The sequence below is a fragment of the Oncorhynchus keta genome, chromosome 15, assembly GCF_023373465.1.
Source record: "Oncorhynchus keta strain PuntledgeMale-10-30-2019 chromosome 15, Oket_V2, whole genome shotgun sequence".
NCBI classification, from domain to species: domain Eukaryota; kingdom Metazoa; phylum Chordata; class Actinopteri; order Salmoniformes; family Salmonidae; genus Oncorhynchus; species Oncorhynchus keta.
Window position 1 is genome coordinate 2519083 of NC_068435.1, and position 23573 is coordinate 2542655.

Below are 23573 nucleotides of genomic sequence, written 5' to 3' on the forward strand. Positions count from 1 at the left end.
TCTGAAGATGATGCATCGTGGCTCTGGGTTGTATTCTTCCCCATCTTCCTCTTCATCTGAAGATGATGCATCGTGGCTCTGGGTTGTGTTCTTCACCATCTTCCTCTTCATCTGAAGATGATGCATCGTGGCTCTGGGTTGTATTCTTCACCATCTTCCTCTTCATCTGAAGATGATGCATCGTGTCTCTGGGTTGTATTCTTCCCCATCTTCCTCTTCATCTGAAGATGATGCATCGTGGCTCTGGGTTGTATTCTTCCCCATCTTCTTCTTCATCTGAAGAAGATGCATCGTCCTCTGGGTTGTGTTCTTCACCATCTTCTTCTTCAGATACTTCCTCTTCTAAATCCTTGTTCTCTTGTTCCTCCTGGACATATGAAGAAATCAGATCTACGACCTGTTGGGCCCTGAGACGTTGCACTCATGGCTTCAGCAAAGAGACAACTGTCATCTGCAGCACATTTGTGGTTTTTGTGTAAGTTATTTTATAACTGCCAGGTCAAAAATGACCCTAAGACGATCTTTGTACCCCGGTGGTGTACAGCCTGGAAATATGAACAAAGGAGATGTTTCACTTTTTCTAATGTTGGGGTAACTCTAGGAAAAGTCATCACATTTCAAGTTGAAAAAATATCATTTAGGGGTTTTCTCTGCTGTTAAACATAGTGGCGGGTCATTTTCGACCCTTAAGACGACAAAAGGGTTAAATATAGGTTAATAATTCTGCAATGGCAGAAAGCTGCAGTAAGAAGGGATCAAGCGAATCAGACCCTGTGTTTTTTTAACATCAATCTTTAGCACTAACCATAAACCATAAAATGGTTTAAATTAAAATAAAGAAGGTGTATTTGGGAGTGAGTCATTCTCTGCAACCCTTTTCGAGATGACTAAAGGAAATTTGAGGCATTTTCAGAGCCTATTATTTTGAATAGGTGGCCAACTGAGGCAAATTGGTTATTAAAAGCAGCACACATTTTCATTTGATCTGTTATGGGACCAGAGGCTGAGATGTGGAACAGGAGACAGAGACAAAGAGGTAACTGCAATGAAAGGATAAACAGAGTCAGGTAGGGAAACAGGCACAGCAGAGTGACAGGATCTTCAGAATCATAAACAGCTAGAATAATAACTGACTGAGCAGAGATTACGAACTGGCAGAGTGGAAGTGGCAGGACTGAGTATTTGTAGAGGTCTTGATTATCGAACAAGTTGCAGCTGGAAGGGATTTGCTCTGATTCCAGCACACCTGGAGAGAGAGAGAGAGAGAGAGAGAGAGAGAGAGAGAGAGAGAGAGAGAGAGAGAGAGAGAGAGAGAGAGAGAGAGAGAGAGAGAGGTGTCTCTGAACTGATTTATTTAACAGGGTTAGAGCAAGGGAAGAACAATTTATGTGGGAGAAGATCAAGCATTAACAATAATCTTAGTGGTAGACAGACTGAGAGAGATAGAAACAGAGCGTGAGAGATAAAGAGGAGAATAATGTCATCCATCTCATTATGAATGACTTAGAATAAATCTGTCTCTGAATTCAAGTGATGATTTAGTTCCAGCCATGCATTAACAATAATCTTTGTGGTAGAATGACAAGGAGACAGACAGGCAGGCAGAAACCAGAGATAAGACTTTCTACTCCTTTCAGAAAGAGAAAGAGATCAAACAAGGGGGATGGATGAAATAAAAAAATTACAATTTACTACGGAGGGAGGGAGGGAGGGAGGGAGAGGGAGGGAGGGAGGGAGGGAGGGAGAGAGGGAGAGAGGGAGAGAGGGGAGGGAGGGAGGGAGGGAGGGGAGGGGGAGGGAGGGAGAGAGAGAGGGAGGGAGGGAGGGAGGGAGGGAGGTAGGTAGGTAGGTAGGGAGGGAGGTAGGGAGGGAGGTAGGGAGGGAGGGAGGTAGGGAGGGAGGGAGGGAGGGAGGTAGGTAGGTAGGGAGGGAGAGAGGGAGGGAGGGAGGGAGGGAGGGAGGTAGGTAGGGAGGGAGGGAGGAGGGAGGGAGGGAGGGGGAGGGAGGTAGGGAGGTAGGGAGGTAGGGAGGGAGGGAGGGAGGGAGGGAGGGAGGGAGGGAGGGAGGGAGGGAGGGAGGGAGGGAGGGAGGGAGGGAGGGAGGGAGGGAGGGAGGGAGGGAGGGAGCGAGCGAGGGAGGGAGGGAGGGAGCGAGGGGAGGAGGGAGGGAGGGAGGGAGGGGAGAGGGAGAGAGGGAGGGAGGGAGGGAGGGAGGGAGAGAGGGGAGAGAGGGAGGGAGGGAGGGAGGGAGGGAGGGAGCGAGGGAGGGAGGGGAGGAGGGAGGGAGCGAGGGAGGGGAGGGGAGGGAGGGAGGGAGGGAGGGAGGGAGGGAGGGAGGGAGGGAGAGAGGGAGGGAGGGAGAGAGGGAGAGAGGGAGGGAGGGAGGGAGGGAGGGAGGGAGAGAGGGAGGGAGGGACAGAGGGAGGGAGTGAGGGAGTGAGGGAGGGAGGGAGGGAGGGAAGCCTCAGAGAGTGTTTGTTGTTGACATGGTGTCTTCAAACCTTCTATGGAGGGTTGAAATGTTCTGCTGGTTTTTACTCCTCCCTTGTACTACAATGGTGAATTAAGGTCAGTGGTTATTTCACCTGTTGCGACGAGCAATCCCGTATCCGGAATCGTAATTATAGCCTCAAGCTCATTACCATAACGCAACGTTAACTATTCATGAAAATCGCAAATGAAATTAAATAAATATTTTGGCTCTCAAGCTTAGCCTTTTGTTAGCAACACTGTCATCTCAGATTTTCAAAATATGCTTTTCAACCATAGCAAAACAAGCATTTGTGTAACAGTATTGATAGCTAGCATATCATTAAGCCTAGCATTCTGCAGGCAACATTTTCACAAAAACAAGAAAAGCATTCAAATAAAATAATTTACCTTTGAAGAACTTCGGATGTTTTCAATGAGGAGACTCTCAGTTAGATAGCAAATGTTCAGTTTTTCCCAAAATATTATTTGTGTAGGAGAAATCGCTCCGTTTTGTTCCGTTTTGTTCATCGCGTTTGGCTGAAAAAAAAGAAGAAAATTCAGTCATCAAAACGCCAAACTTTTTTCCAAATTAACTCTATAATATCGACAGAAACATGGCAAACGTTGTTTAGAATCAATCCTCAAGGTGTTTTTCACATATCTATTCAATGATAAGTCATTCGTGGCAGTTTGGTTTCTCCTCTGAATCACATGGGAAAATACATGCAGCTGGAGATTACGCACCAATTTCGACGGAGGACACCAGGCGGACATCTGGTAAATGTAGTCTCTTATGGTCAATCTTCCAATGATATGCCTACAAATACGTCACAATGCTGCAGACACCTTGGGGAAACGACAGAAAGTGTAGGCTCGTTCCTGGCACATTTACAGCCATATAAGGAGACATTGGAACACAGCGCCTCAAAAATCTGGCTCACTTCCTGTTTGAAGTTTCATCTTGGTTTTGCCTGTAGGTTTAGTTCTGTGGCACTCACAGACAATATCTTTGCAGTTCTGGAAACGTCAGAGTGTTTTCTTTCCAAATCCAAGAAGTTAAGAACACCCCTCACCTGGTTGTCTATTTTTTTTTATTTTTAAATTTAAATTACATTTTTTTTAACCTTTATTTAACTAGGCAAGTCAGTTTTCAATGACGGCCTAGGAACAGTGGGTTAACTGCATGTCTTCATTGATGAGTTAGGACCTCCCCTCACCTGCTTGTCTAAGTCTTCAGTGATGAGTTAGGGCCCCCCCTCACCTGCTTGTCTAAGTCTTCAGTGATGAGTTAGGACCTCCCCTCACCTGCTTGTCTAAGTCTTCAGTGATGAGTTAGGACCTCCCCTCACCTGCTTGTCTAAGTCTTCAGTGATGAGTTAGGACCTCCCCTCACCTGCTTGTCTAAGTCTTCAGTGATGAGTTAGGACCTCCCCTCACCTGCTTGTCTAAGTCTTCAGTGATGAGTTAGGACCTCCCCTCACCTGCTTGTCTAAGTCTTCAGTGATGAGTTAGGACCTCCCCTCACCTGCTTGTCTAAGTCTTCAGTGATGAATTAGGACCTCCCCTCACCTGCTTGTCTAAGTCTTCAGTGATGAGTTCGGACCTCCCCTCACCTGGTTGTCTTACTTACTTACTCCTTAAAAAGTTGTGTCATACTACGAACACCCTGCGTGCTGCTGCAGCATTCTGCACGTCATTTAATTCTCAGCCATTTTTCTGTTACTGCAAGTTATTGCTAGTTTGACCACCAGAGGGCATCTTTGAGATGCATTTGATAGTCTTCCATATTGGCATTACCAGAGAATTTACAACTTTTTCGTAATGACATAGTATATGGAATTGATTGAAAAATAAGTAATATTAATAAAAAATAAGCTTTTTCTTTATTTTCAGAGAGCGAGCTAATCAAGGGGTCGAACATGTAGATATTGCCAGATGTTCACAGTCCGAGGAACAGGCCGTGGAAGCTTTATTGCTGGCAAAAGTGTCCACAACCAGAGGTAATTAAACTGTTCTGTGCTCTTGTTCTCTCTCCATCTCTGCCTGTCTTGTTGTGCATGGAACCTGTCTCACAAGCATTAATTTAAAAACCCTTAAGATGTCAGCTGCTAATTTTCAGATTTACACACACACACACAATAACAGTCTCCTTCACTTCATCCCTGTCCCCCTTCTCCCTAAATCCTCTAGGTTATATCAGCTGTTTTGGTGAACCCCTCCCGCATCTGAACTGGCTGACACAGAGGGCACAGCATGATCAGAGGTGAGAGGTCATTTTGTCGGGTCAACAGGATTTTTTTTTTAAAGAGATGCTTTACATTGAAATACAGATAGAGATGCAGTAGTCCTAGAGTTAATGATCCCAGGTTAGTTTATATTATACAGGAAGTATTATTAAAGAGATGCTTTACATTGAAATACAGATAGAGATGCAGTAGTCCCAGAGTTAATGATCCCAGGTCAGTTTATATTATACAGGAAGTATTATTAAAGAGATGTAGTAGTCCCAGAGTTAATGATCCCAGGTCAGTTTATATTATACAGGAAGTATTATTAAAGAGATGTAGTAGTCCCAGAGTTAATGATCCCAGGTCAGTTTATATTATACAGGAAGTATTATTAAAGAGATGTAGTTGTCCCAGAGTTAATGATCCCAGGTCAGTTTATATTATACAGGAAGTATTATTAAAGAGATGTAGCAGTCCCACAGTTAATGATCCCAGATCAGTTTATATTATACAGGAAGTATTATTAAAGATATGCAGTAGTCCCAGAGTTAATGATCCCAGGTCAGTTTATATTATACAGGATGTATTATTAAAGAGATGCAGTAGTCCCAGATCCCAGGTCAGTTTATATTATACAGGAAGTATTATTAAAGAGATGCAGTAGTCCCAGAGTTAATGATCCCAGGTCAGTTTATATTATACAGGAAGTATTATTAAAGAGATGTAGTAGTCCCAGAGTTAATGATCCCAGGTCAGTTTATATTATACAGGAAGTATTATTAAAGAGATGTAGTAGTCCCAGAGTTAATGATCCTAGGTCAGTTTATATTATACAGGAAGTATTATTAAAGAGATGCTTTACATTGAAATACAGAAAGAGATGCAGTAGTCCCAGAGTTAATGATCCAAGGTCAGTTTTGCATTTCACCTCCTGATGATTATGATGACTGACCGTGTTAGAATAAAAAAACAAGGCTTAATCATGATCTCTCTCTCTCCATCTGTCTCTCATCAGCAGGTATGTTTTGATGTGAGAGAGGATGCCAGTCTTCTACACCTCTCTCCCCACCTCGTCTTTCTGTCTTCTACACCTCTCTCCCCACCTCGTCTTTCTGTCTTCTACACCTCTCTCCCCACCTCGTCTTTCTGTCTTCTACACCTCTCTCCCCACCTCGTCTTTCTGTCTTCTACACCTCTCTCCCCACCTCGTCTTTCTGTCTTCTACACCTCTCTCCCCACCTCGTCTTTCTGTCTTCTACACCTCTCTCCCCACCTCGTCTTTCTGTCTTCTACACCTCTCTCCCCACCTCGTCTTTCTGTCTTCTACACCTCTCTCCCCACCTCGTCTTTCTGTCTTCTACACCTCTCTCCCCACCTCGTCTTTCTGTCTTCTACACCTCTCTCCCCACCTCGTCTTTCTGTCTTCTACACCTCTCTCCCCACCTCGTCTTTCTGTCTTCTACACCTCTCTCCCCACCTTGTCTTTCTGTCTTCTACACCTCTCTCCCCACCTCGTCTTTCTGTCTTCTACACCTCTCTCCCCACCTCGTCTTTCTGTCTTCTACACCTCTATCCCCCACTCGTCTTCCTGTCTTCTACACCTCTCTCCCCACCTCATCTTTCTGTCTTCTACACCTCTCTCCCCACCTCGTCTTTCTGTCTTCTACACCTCTATCCCCCACTCGTCTTTCTGTCTTCTACACCTCTCCCCCACCTCGTCTTTCTGTCTTCTACACCTCTCTCCCCACCTCGTCTTTCTGTCTTCTACACCTCTCTCCCCACCTCATCTTTCTGTCTTCTACACCTCTCTCCCCACCTCGTCTTTCTGTCTTCTACACCTCTCTCCCCACCTCGTCTTTCTGTCTTCTACACCTCTATCCCCCACTCGTCTTTCTGTCTTCTACACCTCTCTCCCCACCTCGTCTTTCTGTCTTCTACACCTCTCTCCCCACCTCGTCTTTCTGTCTTCTACACCTCTCTCCCCACCTCGTCTTTCTGTCTTCTACACCTCTCTCCCCACCTCGTCTTTCTGTCTTCTACACCTCTCTCCCCACCTCGTCTTTCTGTCTTCTACACCTCTCTCCCCACCTCATCTTTCTGTCTTCTACACCTCTCTCCCCACCTCGTCTTTCTGTCTTCTACACCTCTATCCCCCACTCATCTTTCTGTCTTCTACACCTCTCTCCCCAACTCGTCTTTCTGTCTTCTACACCTCTCTCCCCTCCTCGTCTTTCTATCTTCTACACCTCTATCCCCCACTCGTCTTTCTGTCTTCTACACCTCTCCCCCCACCTCGTCTTTCTGTCTTCTACACCTCTCTCCCCACCTCGTCTTTCTGTCTCTACACCTCTCTCCCCACCTCATCTTTCTGTCTTCTACACCTCTCTCCCCACCTCGTCTTTCTGTCTTCTACACCTCTCTCCCCACCTCGCCTTTCTGTCTTCTACACCTCTCTCCCCACCTCGTCTTTCTGTCTTCTACACTTCTCTCCCCACCTCGTATTTCTGTCTTCTACACCTCTCTCCCCACCTCGTCTTTCTGTCTTCTACACCTCTATCCCCACCTCGTCTTTCTGTCTCCTACGCCTCTCTCCCCACCTCGTCTTTCTGTCTTCTACACCTCTCTCCCCACCTCGTCTTTCTGTCTTCTACACCTCTCTCCCCACCTCGTCTTTCTGTCTCCTACGCCTCTCTCCCCACCTCGTCTTTCTGTCTTCTACACCTCTCCCCACCTCATCTTTCTGTCTTCTACACCTCTCTCCCCACCTCGTCTTTCTGTCTTCTACACCTCTCTCCCCACCTCGTCTTTCTGTCTTCTACACCTCTCCCCCCACCTCGTCTTTCTGTCTTCTACACCTCTCTCCCCACCTCGTCTTTCTGTCTTCTACACCTCTCTCCCCACCTCGTCTTTCTGTCTTCTACACCTCTCTCCCCACCTCGTCTTTCTGTCTTCTACACCTCTCTCCCCACCTCGTCTTTCTGTCTTCTACACCTCTCTCCCCACCTCATCTTTCTGTCTTCTACACCTCTCTCCCCACCTCGTCTTTCTGTCTTCTACACCTCTCTCCCCACCTCGTCTTTCTGTCTTCTACACCTCTCTCCCCACCTCATCTTTCTGTCTTCTACACCTCTCTCCCCACCTCGTCTTTCTGTCTTCTACACCTCTCTCCCCACCTCGTCTTTCTGTCTTCTACACCTCTCTCCCCACCTCGTCTTTCTGTCTTCTACACCTCTCCCCCACCTCGTCTTTCCGTCTTCTACACCTCTCTCCCCAACTCGTCTTTCTGTCTTCTACACCTCTCTCCCCACCTCGTCTTTCTGTCTTCTACACCTCCCCCCACCTCCCCCACTCGTCTTTCTGTCTTCTACACCTCTCCCCCACCTCGTCTTTCTGTCTTCTACACCTCTCTCCCCACCTCGTCTTTCTGTCTTCTACACCTCTCTCCCCACCTCGTCTTTCTGTCTTCTACACCTCTCCCCCACCTCGTCTTTCTGTCTTCTACACCTCTCCCCCACCTCGTCTTTCTGTCTTCTACACCTCTCTCCCCACCTCGTCTTTCTGTCTTCTACACCTCTCCCCACCTCGTCTTTCTGTCTTCTACACCTCTCTCCCCACCTCGTCTTTCTGTCTTCTACACCTCTCTCCCCACCTCATCTTTCTGTCTTCTACACCTCTCTCCCCACCTCGTCTTTCTGTCTTCTACACCTCTCTCCCCCACCTCGTCTTTCTGTCTTCTACACCTCTCTCCCCACCTCGTCTTTCTGTCTTCTACACCTCTCTCCCCACCTCGTCTTTCTGTCTTCTACACCTCTCTCCCCACCTCGTCTTTCTGTCTTCTACACCTCTCTCCCCACCTCGTCTTTCTGTCTTCTACACCTCTCTCCCCACCTCCTCTTTCTGTCTTCTACACCTCTCTCCCCCACCTCGTCTTTCTGTCTTCTACGCCTCTCTCCCCACCTCGTCTTTCTGTCTTCTACACCTCTCTCCCCACCTCGTCTTTCTGTCTTCTACACCTCTCTCCCCACCTCGTCTTTCTGTCTTCTACACCTCTATCCCCACCTCGTCTTTCTGTCTTCTACCTCTCTCCCCACCTCTCTCCCCACCTCGTCTTTCTGTCTTCTACACCTCTCTCCCCACCTCGTCTTTCTGTCTTCTACACCTCTCTCCCCACCTCGTCTTTCTGTCTTCTACACCTCTCTCCCCACCTCGTCTTTCTGTCTTCTACACCTCTCTCCCACCTCATCTTTCTGTCTTCTACACCTCTCTCCCCACCTCGTCTTTCTGTCTTCTACACCTCTCTCCCCACCTCGTCTTTCTGTCTTCTACACTCTCTCCCCACCTCGTCTTTCTGTCTTCTACACCTCTCCCCCACCTCGTCTTTCCGTCTTCTACACCTCTCTCCCCAACTCGTCTTTCTGTCTTCTACACCTCTCTCCCCACCTCGTCTTTCTGTCTTCTACACCTATCCCCCACTCGTCTTTCTGTCTTCTACACCTCTCCCCCACCTCGTCTTTCTGTCTTCTACACCTCTCTCCCCACCTCGTCTTTCTGTCTTCTACACTCTCTCCCCACCTCGTCTTTCTGTCTTCTACACCTCTCCCCCACCTCGTCTTTCTGTCTTCTACACCTCTCTCCCCACCTCGTCTTTCTGTCTTCTACACCTCTCCCCCACCTCGTCTTTCTGTCTTCTACACCTCTCTCCCCACCTCGTCTTTCTGTCTTCTACACCTCTCTCCCCACCTCGTCTTTCTGTCTTCTACACCTCTCTCCCCACCTCGTCTTTCTGTCTTCTACACCTCTCTCCCCACCTCGTCTTTCTGTCTTCTACACCTCTCTCCCCACCTCGTCTTTCTGTCTTCTACACCTCTCCCCCACCTCGTCTTTCTGTCTTCTACACCTCTCTCCCCACCTCGTCTTTCTGTCTTCTACACCTCTCTCCCCAACTCGTCTTTCTGTCTTCTACACCTCTCTCCCCACCTCGTCTTTCTGTCTTCTACACCTCTATCCCCACCTCGTCTTTCTGTCTTCTACACCTCTCCCCCACCTCGTCTTTCTGTCTTCTACACCTCTCTCCCCACCTCGTCTTTCTGTCTTCTACACCTCTCTCCCCACCTCGTCTTTCTGTCTTCTACACCTCTCTCCCCACCTCGTCTTTCTGTCTTCTACACCTCTATCCCCACCTCGTCTTTCTGTCTTCTACACCTCTCTCCCCACCTCGTCTTTCTGTCTTCTACACCTCTCTCCCCACCTCGTCTTTCTGTCTTCTACACCTCTCTCCCCACCTCGTCTTTCTGTCTTCTACACCTCTCTCCCCACCTCGTCTTTCTGTCTTCTACACCTCTCTCCCCACCTCGTCTTTCTGTCTTCTACACCTCTCTCCCCACCTCATCTTTCTGTCTTCTACACCTCTCTCCCCACCTCGTCTTTCTGTCTTCTACACCTCTCTCCCCACCTCATCTTTCTGTCTTCTACACCTCTCTCCCCACCTCGTCTTTCTGTCTTCTACACTCTCTCCCCACCTCGTCTTTCTGTCTTCTAAACCTCTCCCCCACCTCGTCTTTCTGTCTTCTACACCTCTCCCCCACCTCATCTTTCTGTCTTCTACACCTCTCTCCCCACCTCGTCTTTCTGTCTTCTACACCTCTCTCCCCACTTTCTGTCTACACCTCTCCCCACCTCGTCTTTCTGTCTTCTACACCTCTCTCCCCACCTCGTCTTTCTGTCTTCTACACCTCTCCCCCACCTCGTCTTTCTGTCTTCTACACCTCTCTCCCCAACTCGTCTTTCTGTCTTCTACACCTCTCTCCCCACCTCGTCTTTCTGTCTTCTACACCTCTATCCCCCACTCGTCTTTCTGTCTTCTACACCTCTCTCCCCACCTCGTCTTTCTGTCTTCTACACCTCTCTCCCACCTCGTCTTTCTGTCTCTACACCTCTCTCCCCACCTCATCTTTCTGTCTTCTACACCTCTCTCCCCACCTCGTCTTTCTGTCTTCTACACCTCTCTCCCCACCTCGTCTTTCTGTCTTCTACACCTCTCTCCCCACCTCGTCTTTCTGTCTTCTACACCTCTCTCCCCACCTCGTCTTTCTGTCTTCTACACCTCTCTCCCCACCTCGTCTTTCTGTCTTCTACACCTCTCTCCCCACCTCGTCTTTCTGTCTTCTACACCTCTCTCCCCACCTCGTCTTTCTGTCTTCTACACCTCTCTCCCCACCTCGTCTTTCTGTCTTCTACACCTCTCTCCCCACCTCGTCTTTCTGTCTTCTACCCTCTCCCACCTCGTCTTTCTGTCCCACCTCGTCTTTCTGTCTTCTACACCTCTCTCCCCACCTCCTCTTTCTGTCTTCTACACCTCTCTCCCCACCTCGTCTTTCTGTCTTCTACACCTCTCTCCCCACCTCGTCTTTCTGTCTTCTACACCTCTCTCCCCACCTCATCTTTCTGTCTTCTACACCTCTCTCCCCACCTCCTCTTTCTGTCTTCTACACCTCTCTCCCCACCTCCTCTTTCTGTCTTCTACACCTCTCCCCCACCTCCTCTTTCTGTCTTCTACACCTCTCTCCCCACCTCCTCTTTCTGTCTTCTACACCTCTCTCCCCACCTCATCTTTCTGTCTTCTACACCTCTCTCCCCACCTCGTCTTTCTGTCTTCTACACCTCTCTCCCCACCTCGTCTTTCTGTCTTCTACACCTCTCTCCCCACCTCGTCTTTCTGTCTTCTACACCTCTCCCCACCTCGTCTTTCTGTCTTCTACACCTCTCTCCCCAACTCGTCTTTCTGTCTTCTACACCTCTCTCCCCACCTCGTCTTTCTGTCTTCTACACCTCTATCCCCCACTCGTCTTTCTGTCTTCTACACCTCTCCCCCACCTCGTCTTTCTGTCTTCTACACCTCTCTCCCCACCTCGTCTTTCTGTCTCTACACCTCTCTCCCCACCTCATCTTTCTGTCTTCTACACCTCTCTCCCCACCTCGTCTTTCTGTCTTCTACACCTCTCTCCCCACCTCGTCTTTCTGTCTTCTACACCTCTCTCCCCACCTCGTCTTTCTGTCTTCTACACCTCTCTCCCCACCTCGTCTTTCTGTCTTCTACACCTCTCTCCCCACCTCGTCTTTCTGTCTTCTACACCTCTATCCCCACCTCGTCTTTCTGTCTTCTACACCTCTCTCCCCACCTCGTCTTTCTGTCTTCTACACCTCTCTCCCCACCTCGTCTTTCTGTCTTCTACACCTCTCTCCCCACCTCGTCTTTCTGTCTTCTACACCTCTCTCCCCACCTCGTCTTTCTGTCTTCTACACCTCTCTCCCCACCTCGTCTTTCTGTCTTCTACACCTCTCTCCCCACCTCGTCTTTCTGTCTTCTACACCTCTCTCCCCACCTCGTCTTTCTGTCTTCTACACCTCTCTCCCCACCTCGTCTTTCTGTCTTCTACACCTCTCTCCCCACCTCATCTTTCTGTCTTCTACACCTCTCTCCCCACCTCGTCTTTCTGTCTTCTACACCTCTCTCCCCACCTCGTCTTTCTGTCTTCTAAACCTCTCCCCACCTCGTCTTTCTGTCTTCTACACCTCTCCCCCACCTCGTCTTTCTGTCTTCTACACCTCTCTCCCCACCTCGTCTTTCTGTCTTCTACACCTCTCTTCCCACCTCGTCTTTCTGTCTTCTACACCTCTCTCCCCACCTCGTCTTTCTGTCTTCTACACCTCTCTCCCCACCTCGTCTTTCTGTCTTCTACGCCTCTCTCCCCACCTCGTCTTTCTGTCTTCTACACCTCTCTCCCCACCTCGTCTTTCTGTCTTCTACGCCTCTCTCCCCACCTCGTCTTTCTGTCTTCTACACCTCTCTCCCCACCTCGTCTTTCTGTCTTCTACACCTCTCTCCCCACCTCGTCTTTCTGTCTTCTACACCTCTCCCCACCTCGTCTTTCTGTCTTCTACACCTCTCTCCCCACCTCGTCTTTCTGTCTTCTAAACCTCTCCCCCACCTCGTCTTTCTGTCTTCTACACCTCTCCCCCACCTCGTCTTTCTGTCTTCTACACCTCTCTCCCCACCTCGTCTTTCTGTCTTCTACACCTCTCCTCCCACCTCGTCTTTCTGTCTTCTACACCTCTCTCCCCACCTCGTCTTTCTGTCTTCTACACCTCTCTCCCCACCTCATCTTTCTGTCTTCTACACCTCTCTCCCCACCTCGTCTTTCTGTCTTCTACACTCTCTCCCCACCTCGTCTTTCTGTCTTCTACACCTCTCTCCCCACCTCGTCTTTCTGTCTTCTACACCTCTCCCCCACCTCGTCTTTCTGTCTTCTACACCTCTCTCCCCAACTCGTCTTTCTGTCTTCTACACCTCTCTCCCCACCTCGTCTTTCTGTCTTCTACACCTCTATCCCCCACTCGTCTTTCTGTCTTCTACACCTCTCCCCACCTCGTCTTTCTGTCTTCTACACCTCTCTCCCCACCTCGTCTTTCTGTCTCTACCTCTCTCCCCACCTCATCTTTCTGTCTTCTACACCTCTCTCCCCACCTCGTCTTTCTGTCTTCTACACCTCTCTCCCCACCTCGTCTTTCTGTCTTCTACACCTCTCTCCCCACCTCGTCTTTCTGTCTTCTACACCTCTCTCCCCACCTCGTCTTTCTGTCTTCTACACCTCTCTCCCCACCTCGTCTTTCTGTCTTCTACACCTCTCTCCCCACCTCGTCTTTCTGTCTTCTACACCTCTCTCCCCACCTCGTCTTTCTGTCTTCTACACCTCTCCCCCACCTCGTCTTTCTGTCTTCTACACCTCTCTCCCCAACTCGTCTTTCTGTCTTCTACACCTCTCTCCCCACCTCGTCTTTCTGTCTTCTACACCTCTATCCCCCACTCGTCTTTCTGTCTTCTACACCTCTCCCCCACCTCGTCTTTCTGTCTTCTACACCTCTCTCCCCACCTCGTCTTTCTGTCTTCTACACCTCTCTCCCCACCTCGTATTTCTGTCTTCTACACCTCTCTCCCCACCTCGTCTTTCTGTCTTCTACACCTCTCTCCCCACCTCGTCTTTCTGTCTTCTACACTTCTCTCCCCACCTCGTCTTTCTGTCTTCTACACCTCTCCCCACCTCATCTTCCTGTCTTCTACACCTCTCTCCCCACCTCGTCTTCCTGTCTTCTACACCTCTCTCCCCACCTCGTCTTTCTGTCTTCTACACCTCTCTCCCCACCTCGTCTTTCTGTCTTCTACACCTCTCTCCCCACCTCATCTTTCTGTCTTCTACACCTCTCTCCCCACCTCGTCTTCCTGTCTTCTACACCTCTCTCCCCACCTCATCTTTCTGTCTTCTACACCTCTCTCCCGACCTCGTCTTTCTGTCTTCTACACCTCTCTCCCCACCTCGTCTTTCTGTCTTCTAAACCTCTCCCCCACCTCGTCTTTCTGTCTTCTACACTCTCCCCCCACCTCATCTTTCTGTCTTCTACACCTCTCTCCCCACCTCGTCTTTCTGTCTTCTACACCTCTCTCCCCACCTCGTCTTTCTGTCTTCTACACCTCTCTCCCCACCTCGTCTTTCTGTCTTCTACACCTCTCCCCCACCTCGTCTTTCTGTCTTCTACACCTCTCTCCCCAACTCGTCTTTCTGTCTTCTACACCTCTCTCCCCACCTCGTCTTTCTGTCTTCTACACCTCTATCCCCCACTCGTCTTTCTGTCTTCTACACCTCTCCCCCCACCTCGTCTTTCTGTCTTCTACACCTCTCTCCCCACCTCGTCTTTCTGTCTCTACACCTCTCCCCACCTCATCTTTCTGTCTTCTACACCTCTCTCCCCACCTCGTCTTTCTGTCTTCTACACCTCTCTCCCCACCTCGTCTTTCTGTCTTCTACACCTCTCTCCCCACCTCGTCTTTCTGTCTTCTACACCTCTCTCCCCACCTCGTCTTTCTGTCTTCTACACCTCTCTCCCCACCTCGTCTTTCTGTCTTCTACACCTCTATCCCCACCTCGTCTTTCTGTCTTCTACACCTCTCTCCCCACCTCGTCTTTCTGTCTTCTACACCTCTCTCCCCACCTCGTCTTTCTGTCTTCTACACCTCTCTCCCCACCTCGTCTTTCTGTCTTCTACACCTCTCTCCCCACCTCGTCTTTCTGTCTTCTACACCTCTCTCCCCACCTCGTCTTTCTGTCTTCTACACCTCTCTCCCCACCTCGTCTTTCTGTCTTCTACACCTCTCTCCCCACCTCGTCTTTCTGTCTTCTACGCCTCTCTCCCCACCTCGTCTTTCTGTCTTCTACACCTCTCTCCCCACCTCGTCTTTCTGTCTTCTACTCCTCTCTCCCCACCTCGTCTTTCTGTCTTCTACGCCTCTCTCCCCACCTCCTCTTTCTTTCTTCTACCCCTCTCCCCCACCTCCTCTTTCTGTCTTCTACACCTCTCTCCCCACCTCGTCTTTCTGTCTTCTACACCTCTCTCCCCACCTCGTCTTTCTGTCTTCTACACCTCTCTCCCCACCTCGTCTTTCTGTCTTCTACACCTCTCTCCCCACCTCGTCTTTCTGTCTTCTACACCTCTCTCCCCACCTCGTCTTTCTGTCTTCTACACCTCTCCCCCACCTCGTCTTTCTGTCTTCTACACCTCTCTCCCCAACTCGTCTTTCTGTCTTCTACACCTCTCTCCCCACCTCGTCTTTCTGTCTTCTACACCTCTATCCCCCACTCGTCTTTCTGTCTTCTACACCTCTCCCCCACCTCGTCTTTCTGTCTTCTACACCTCTCTCCCCACCTCGTCTTTCTGTCTCTACACCTCTCTCCCCACCTCATCTTTCTGTCTTCTACACCTCTCTCCCCACCTCGTCTTTCTGTCTTCTACACCTCTCTCCCCACCTCGTCTTTCTGTCTTCTACACCTCTCTCCCCACCTCGTCTTTCTGTCTTCTACACCTCTCTCCCCACCTCGTCTTTCTGTCTTCTACGCCTCTCTCCCCACCTCGTCTTTCTGTCTTCTACGCCTCTCTCCCCACCTCCTCTTTCTGTCTTCTACGCCTCTCTCCCACCTCCTCTTTCTGTCTTCTACACCTCTCTCCCCACCTCCTCTTTCTGTCTTCTACACCTCTCTCCCCACCTCGTCTTTCTGTCTTCTACACCTCTCTCCCCACCTCGTCTTTCTGTCTTCTACACCTCTCTCCCCACCTCGTCTTTCTGTCTTCTACACCTCTCTCCCCACCTCGTCTTTCTGTCTTCTACACCTCTCTCCCCACCTCGTCTTTCTGTCTTCTACACCTCTCTCCCCACCTCGTCTTTCTGTCTTCTACACCTCTCTCCCCACCTCATCTTTCTGTCTTCTACACCTCTCTCCCCACCTCGTCTTTCTGTCTTCTACACCTCTCTCCCCACCTCGTCTTTCTGTCTTCTAAACCTCTCCCCCACCTCGTCTTTCTGTCTTCTACACCTCTCCCCCCACCTCGTCTTTCTGTCTTCTACACCTCTCTCCCACCTCGTCTTTCTGTCTTCTACACCTCTCCTCCCACCTCGTCTTTCTGTCTTCTACACCTCTCTCCCCACCTCGTCTTTCTGTCTTCTACACCTCTCTCCCCACCTCATCTTTCTGTCTTCTACACCTCTCTCCCCACCTCGTCTTTCTGTCTTCTACACCTCTCTCCCCACCTCGTCTTTCTGTCTTCTACACCTCTCTCCCCACCTCGTCTTTCTGTCTTCTACACCTCTCTCCCCACCTCGTCTTTCTGTCTTCTACACCTCTCTCCCCACCTCGTCTTTCTGTCTTCTACACCTCTCTCCCCACCTCGTCTTTCTGTCTTCTACACCTCTATCCCCCACTCGTCTTTCTGTCTTCTACACCTCTCCCCCCACCTCGTCTTTCTGTCTTCTACACCTCTCTCCCCACCTCGTCTTTCTGTCTTCTACACCTCTCTCCCCACCTCATCTTTCTGTCTTCTACACCTCTCTCCCCACCTCGTCTTTCTGTCTTCTACACCTCTCTCCCCACCTCGTCTTTCTGTCTTCTACACCTCTCTCCCCACCTCGTCTTTCTGTCTTCTACACCTCTCTCCCCACCTCGTATTTCTGTCTTCTACACCTCTCCCCCACCTCGTCTTTCTGTCTTCTACACCTCTATCCCCACCTCGTCTTTCTGTCTTCTACACCTCTCTCCCCACCTCGTCTTTCTGTCTTCTACACCTCTCTCCCCACCTCGTCTTTCTGTCTTCTACACCTCTCTCCCCACCTCGTCTTTCTGTCTTCTACACCTCTCTCCCCACCTCGTCTTTCTGTCTTCTACACCTCTCTCCCCACCTCATCTTTCTGTCTTCTACACCTCTCTCCCCACCTCGTCTTTCTGTCTTCTACACCTCTCTCCCCACCTCGTCTTTCTGTCTTCTACACCTCTCTCCCCACCTCATCTTTCTGTCTTCTACACCTCTCTCCCACCTCCTCTTTCTGTCTTCTACACCTCTCTCCCCACCTCGTCTTTCTGTCTTCTAAACCTCTCCCCCCACCTCGTCTTTCTGTCTTCTACACCTCTCCCCCACCTCGTCTTTCTGTCTTCTACACCTCTCTCCCCACCTCGTCTTTCTGTCTTCTACACCTCTCCTCCCACCTCTTCTTTCTGTCTTCTACACCTCTCTCCCCACCTCGTCTTTCTGTCTTCTACACCTCTCTCCCCACCTCATCTTTCTGTCTTCTACACCTCTCTCCCCACCTCGTCTTTCTGTCTTCTACACCTCTCTCCCACCTCGTCTTTCTGTCTTCTACACCTCTCTCCCCACCTCGTCTTTCTGTCTTCTACACCTCTCTCCCCACCTCATCTTTCTGTCTTCTACACCTCTCTCCCCACCTCATCTTTCTGTCTTCTACACCTCTCTCCCCACCTCGTCTTTCTGTCTTCTACACCTCTCTCCCCACCTCGTCTTTCTGTCTTCTACACCTCTCTCCCCACCTCATCTTTCTGTCTTCTACACCTCTCTCCCCACCTCATCTTTCTGTCTTCTACACCTCTCTCCCCACCTCGTCTTTCTGTCTTCTAAACCTCTCCCCCACCTCGTCTTTCTGTCTTCTACACCTCTCCCCCACCTCGTCTTTCTGTCTTCTACACCTCTCTCCCCACCTCGTCTTTCTGTCTTCTACACCTCTCCCCCCACCTCGTCTTTCTGTCTTCTACACCTCTCTCCCCACCTCGTCTTTCTGTCTTCTACACCTCTCTCCCCACCTCATCTTTCTGTCTTCTACACCTCTCTCCCCACCTCGTCTTTCTGTCTTCTACACCTCTCTCCCCACCTCGTCTTTCTGTCTTCTACACCTCTCTCCCCACCTCGTCTTTCTGTCTTCTACACCTCTCTCCCCACCTCGTCTTTCTGTCTTCTACACCTCTCTCCCCCACTCGTCTTTCTGTCTTCTACACCTCTCTCCCCACCTCGTCTTTCTGTCTTCTACACCTCTATCCCCCACTCGTCTTTCTGTCTTCTACACCTCTCCCCCCACCTCGTCTTTCTGTCTTCTACACCTCTCTCCCCACCTCGTCTTTCTGTCTTCTACACCTCTCTCCCCACCTCGTCTTTCTGTCTTCTACACCTCTCTCCCCACCTCGTCTTTCTGTCTTCTACACCTCTCTCCCCACCTCGTCTTTCTGTCTTCTACACCTCTCTCCCCACCTCGTCTTTCTGTCTTCTACACCTCTCTCCCCACCTCGTATTTCTGTCTTCTACACCTCTCCCCCACCTCGTCTTTCTGTCTTCTACACCTCTATCCCCACCTCGTCTTTCTGTCTTCTACACCTCTCTCCCCACCTCGTCTTTCTGTCTTCTACACCTCTCTCCCCACCTCGTCTTTCTGTCTTCTACACCTCTCTCCCCACCTCGTCTTTCTGTCTTCTACACCTCTCTCCCCACCTCGTCTTTCTGTCTTCTACACCTCTCTCCCCACCTCATCTTTCTGTCTTCTACACCTCTCTCCCCACCTCATCTTTCTGTCTTCTACACCTCTCTCCCCACCTCGTCTTTCTGTCTTCTACACTCTCCCCCACCTCGTCTTTCTGTCTTCTACACCTCTCCCCCACCTCGTCTTTCTGTCTTCTACACCTCTCTCCCCACCTCGTCTTTCTGTCTTCTACACCTCTCCCCCACCTCGTCTTTCTGTCTTCTACACCTCTCCCCACCTCGTCTTTCTGTCTCTACACCTCTCTCCCCACCTCATCTTTCTGTCTTCTACACCACTCTCCCCACCTCGTCTTTCTGTCTTCTACTCCTCCCCCCACCTCGTCTTTCTGTCTTCTACACCTCTCTCCCCACCTCGTCTTTCTGTCTTCTACACCTCTCTCCCCACCTCGTCTTTCTGTCTTCTACACCTCTCTCCCCACCTTGTCTTTCTGTCTTCTACACCTCTCTCCCCACCTCGTCTTTCTGTCTTCTACACCTCTCTCCCCACCTCGTCTTTCTGTCTTCTACACCTCTCTCCCCACCTCGTCTTTCTGTCTTCTACACCTCTCCCCCCACCTCGTCTTTCTGTCTTCTACACCTCTCTCCCCACCTCGTCTTTCTGTCTTCTACACCTCTCTCCCCACCTCATCTTTCTGTCTTCTACACCTCTCTCCCCACCTCGTCTTTCTGTCTTCTACACCTCTCTCCCCACCTCGTCTTTCTGTCTTCTACACCTCTCTCCCCACCTCGTCTTTCTGTCTTCTACACCTCTCCCCCACCTCGTCTTTCTGTCTTCTACACCTCTCTCCCCAACTCGTCTTTCTGTCTTCTACACCTCTCTCCCCACCTCGTCTTTCTGTCTTCTACACCTCTATCCCCACTCATCTTTCTGTCTTCTACACCTCTCTCCCCAACTCGTCTTTCTGTCTTCTACACCTCTCTCCCCACCTCGTCTTTCTGTCTTCTACACCTCTATCCCCCACTCGTCTTTCTGTCTTCTACACCTCTCCCCCACCTCGTCTTTCTGTCTTCTACACCTCTCTCCCCACCTCGTCTTTCTGTCTCTACACCTCTCTCCCCACCTCATCTTTCTGTCTTCTACACCTCTCTCCCACCTCGTCTTTCTGTCTTCTACACCTCTCTCCCCACCTCGTCTTTCTGTCTTCTACACCTCTCTCCCCACCTCGTCTTTCTGTCTTCTACGCCTCTCTCCCCACCTCGTCTTTCTGTCTTCTACACCTCTCTCCCCACCTCGTCTTTCTGTCTTCTACACCTCTCTCCCCACCTCGTCTTTCTGTCTCCTACACCTCTCTCCCCACCTCGTCTTTCTGTCTTCTACACCTCTCTCCCCACCTCGTCTTTCTGTCTTCTACACCTCTCTCCCCACCTCGTCTTTCTGTCTCCTACGCCTCTCTCCCCACCTCGTCTTTCTGTCTTCTACACCTCTCCCCCCACGTCTTTCTGTCTTCTACGCCTCTCTCCCCACCTCGTCTTTCTGTCTTCTACACCCTCTCTCCCCACCTCGTCTTTCTGTCTTCTACACCTCTCCCCCACCTCGTCTTTCTGTCTTCTACACCTCTCCCCCCACCTCGTCTTTCTGTCTTCTACACCTCTCTCCCCACCTCATCTTTCTGTCTTCTACACCTCTCCTCCCACCTCGTCTTTCTGTCTTCTACACCTCTCTCCCCACCTCGTCTTTCTGTCTTCTACACCTCTCTCCCCACCTCATCTTTCTGTCTTCTACACCTCTCTCCCCACCTCGTCTTTCTGTCTTCTACACCTCTCTCCCCACCTCGTCTTTCTGTCTTCTACACCTCTCTCCCCACCTCGTCTTTCTGTCTTCTACACCTCTCCCCCACCTCGTCTTTCTGTCTTCTACACCTCTCTCCCAACTCGTCTTTCTGTCTTCTACACCTCTCTCCCCACCTCGTCTTTCTGTCTTCTACACCTCTCTCCCCACCTCGTCTTTCTGTCTTCTACACCTCTATCCCCCACTCATCTTTCTGTCTTCTACACCTCTCTCCCCACCTCGTCTTTCTGTCTTCTACACCTCTCTCCCCACCTCGTCTTTCTGTCTTCTACACCTCTCTCCCCACCTCGTCTTTCTGTCTTCTACACCTCTATCCCCCACTCATCTTTCTGTCTTCTACACCTCTCTCCCCACCTCATATTTCTTCCTAGTTTTATAACGCACACCATATGTGCATTGAAGTACACATTGAACGTGTATTGATAATAATATTACAATTATCATAATTTTAATGCATTTATTATGTATTTATAACACCTGGATAATGAACTTCTTTCAATAAAGTGTTTCACATTCTCCACGGGGTGAAATGAAGTATCTCATTGAAATACTCTCCTGTGTCCTCAGATTAATGCAGATGAAGGGAGTTAGATATGCATAGGTTTTGTTTTCTTCTGTATATATGAATTACAAATCAATCATGTTTCTAGTCTATTGTATAGTTACAATGTGTAAAACCATAGATGGACCAGGAGAAGGAGAGGTAAACACTGTCGAAGTCTATAAGTGTAAGACGTACATGCAGACAACAGAATCATTCAAAGACTGGAATATGACATGACTGAAAAATAATGTCTCAGAGATTCATACCTGAACCGCACCTTTATTTGCCAAGGAAGAGAACATGATCAGTGAATATATTCAATGTTCATGCTACAACGTGGGGATCTCATGCATGGTAATAACCACAGTACATGATCAGTGAATATATTCAATGTACAGGCTACAATGTGGGGATCTCATGTGTGGTAATAACTACAGTACATGTATATAGGACTTGCATCCTTGGCACAATGAAGTTATTATATTCTACTATATCCATAGGCTTCATTAATGCCATTCAGACTTGACGTTGATACAACAACTATGATGGTTCATAGATTAGTATGAATATTAGTTCAGAACCTAACGTTTTAGAGAGTCCATACACAGATCGGCTACATATAGAGTACAGTATATACTGTACTCTATATCATCTACTGCATCTTTATGTAATACATGTATCACTAGCCACTTTAAACTATGCCACTTTGTTTACATACCCTACATTACTCATCTCATATGTATATACTGTACTCGATACCATCTACTGCATCTTGCCTATGCCGCTCTGTACCATCACTCATTCATATATCTTTATGTACATATTCTTTATCCCTTTACACTTGTGTCTATAAGGTAGTATTTTTGGAATTGTTAGTTAGATTACTTGTTGGTTATTACTGCATTGTCGTAACTAGAAGCACAAGCATTTCGCTACACTCGCATTAACATCTGCTAACCATGTGTGTGTGACCAATAACATCTGCTAACCATGTGTATGTGACCAATAACATCTGCTAACCATGTGTGTGTGACCAATAACATCTGCTAACCATGTGTGTGTGACCAATAACATCTGCTAACCATGTGTATGTGACCAATAACATCTGCTAACCATGTGTGTGTGACCAATAACATCTGCTAACCATGTGTATGTGACCAATAACATCTGCTAACCATGTGTATGTTACCAATAACATCTGCTAACCCATGTGTATGTGACCAATAACATCTGCTAACCCATGTGTATGTGACCAATAACATCTGCTAACCCATGTGTATGTGACCAATAACATCTGCTAACCCATGTGTATGTGACCAATAACATCTGCTAACCCATGTGTATGTGACCAATAACATCTGCTAACCCATGTGTATGTGACCAATAACATCTGCTAACCCATGTGTACGTGACCAATAACATCTGCTAACCCATGTGTATGTGACCAATAACATCTGCTAACCCATGTGTATGTGACCAATCACATCTGCTAACCCATGTGTATGTGACAAATCACATCTGCTAACCATGTGTATGTGACCAATCACATCTGCTAACCCATGTGTATGTGACAAATCACATCTGCTAACCATGTGTATGTGACAAATACATGATTTGAGTTGATGTATTTACTGTAGCTAGCTACACATCCTATAGGCATACAGTTATTTTTATCCTCCACTACACAATAAGTAAGTAAATAGTGAGCTAGTTATGATACGTCAGCTGCATTGCAAGGCAAGCTTACACAATTGCACATTCAATTTACAGTAAATGAGCTAGATTCTTTACATCCACTTTTTCACAAAACGACTGCCTGGTTTGCTGGTTTTCTCAGGAGTCCCTAAACCATTAAACAACATGAATTACACATTCATTCTCCACTAGCTAGCGGGCTAATGTTAGCTAGTCAGATAACTTGCTTAATAGCAATTTTCGTAAATTAACTTCATGACAAAAAAAAATATGCACAAATGTTTGTCTCTACATTAACTAACATATTCCTCTCAATTGTATTTGTTTTGCTTGACTCGTTATGACGTTATAACAACTTACATCTGTTTCCCCCTGTAATGTTTTGTCAGCCATCTTTGTTGAAGAACACCACAAGGCTGGGTGGCTCGTGTCAAAATTCATCATTGGAACCACTCGATATGATTGGTCATATAAAAACCTTGGGACCCAAATGCATAATGAGTGCTCTAACTCCCCCTGGTGGTGGTCTGGAGCAATGAAGCCGTGACGCTGGGTACCTCTAAGTCCCGCGGTGCAAGCTCACAACTTTTAAAGGTCTACATTGATTAGTTAGGATTGTCTCCACCCCCCCTCCAGGTGTCGCCCATCTTCCCCATTATCCCATGTGTATTTATACCCGTGTTCTGTGTTTGTCCGGTGCCAGTTCGTATTGTTTGTCAAGCCAACCAGCGTTTTTGTTTTCAGCTCCTGCTTTTCCCCAGTCTCTCTTTTCTCGTCTTCCTGGTTTTTGACCCTCGCCTGTCCTGACCCTGTACCCGCCCTTCTGACCACTCTGCATGCCCCTGAGCCTGCCTGCCATCCTGTACCTTTTGCCCCTGTTGCTGCAATAAACATTGTTACTTCGACACGGTCTGCATCTGGGTCTA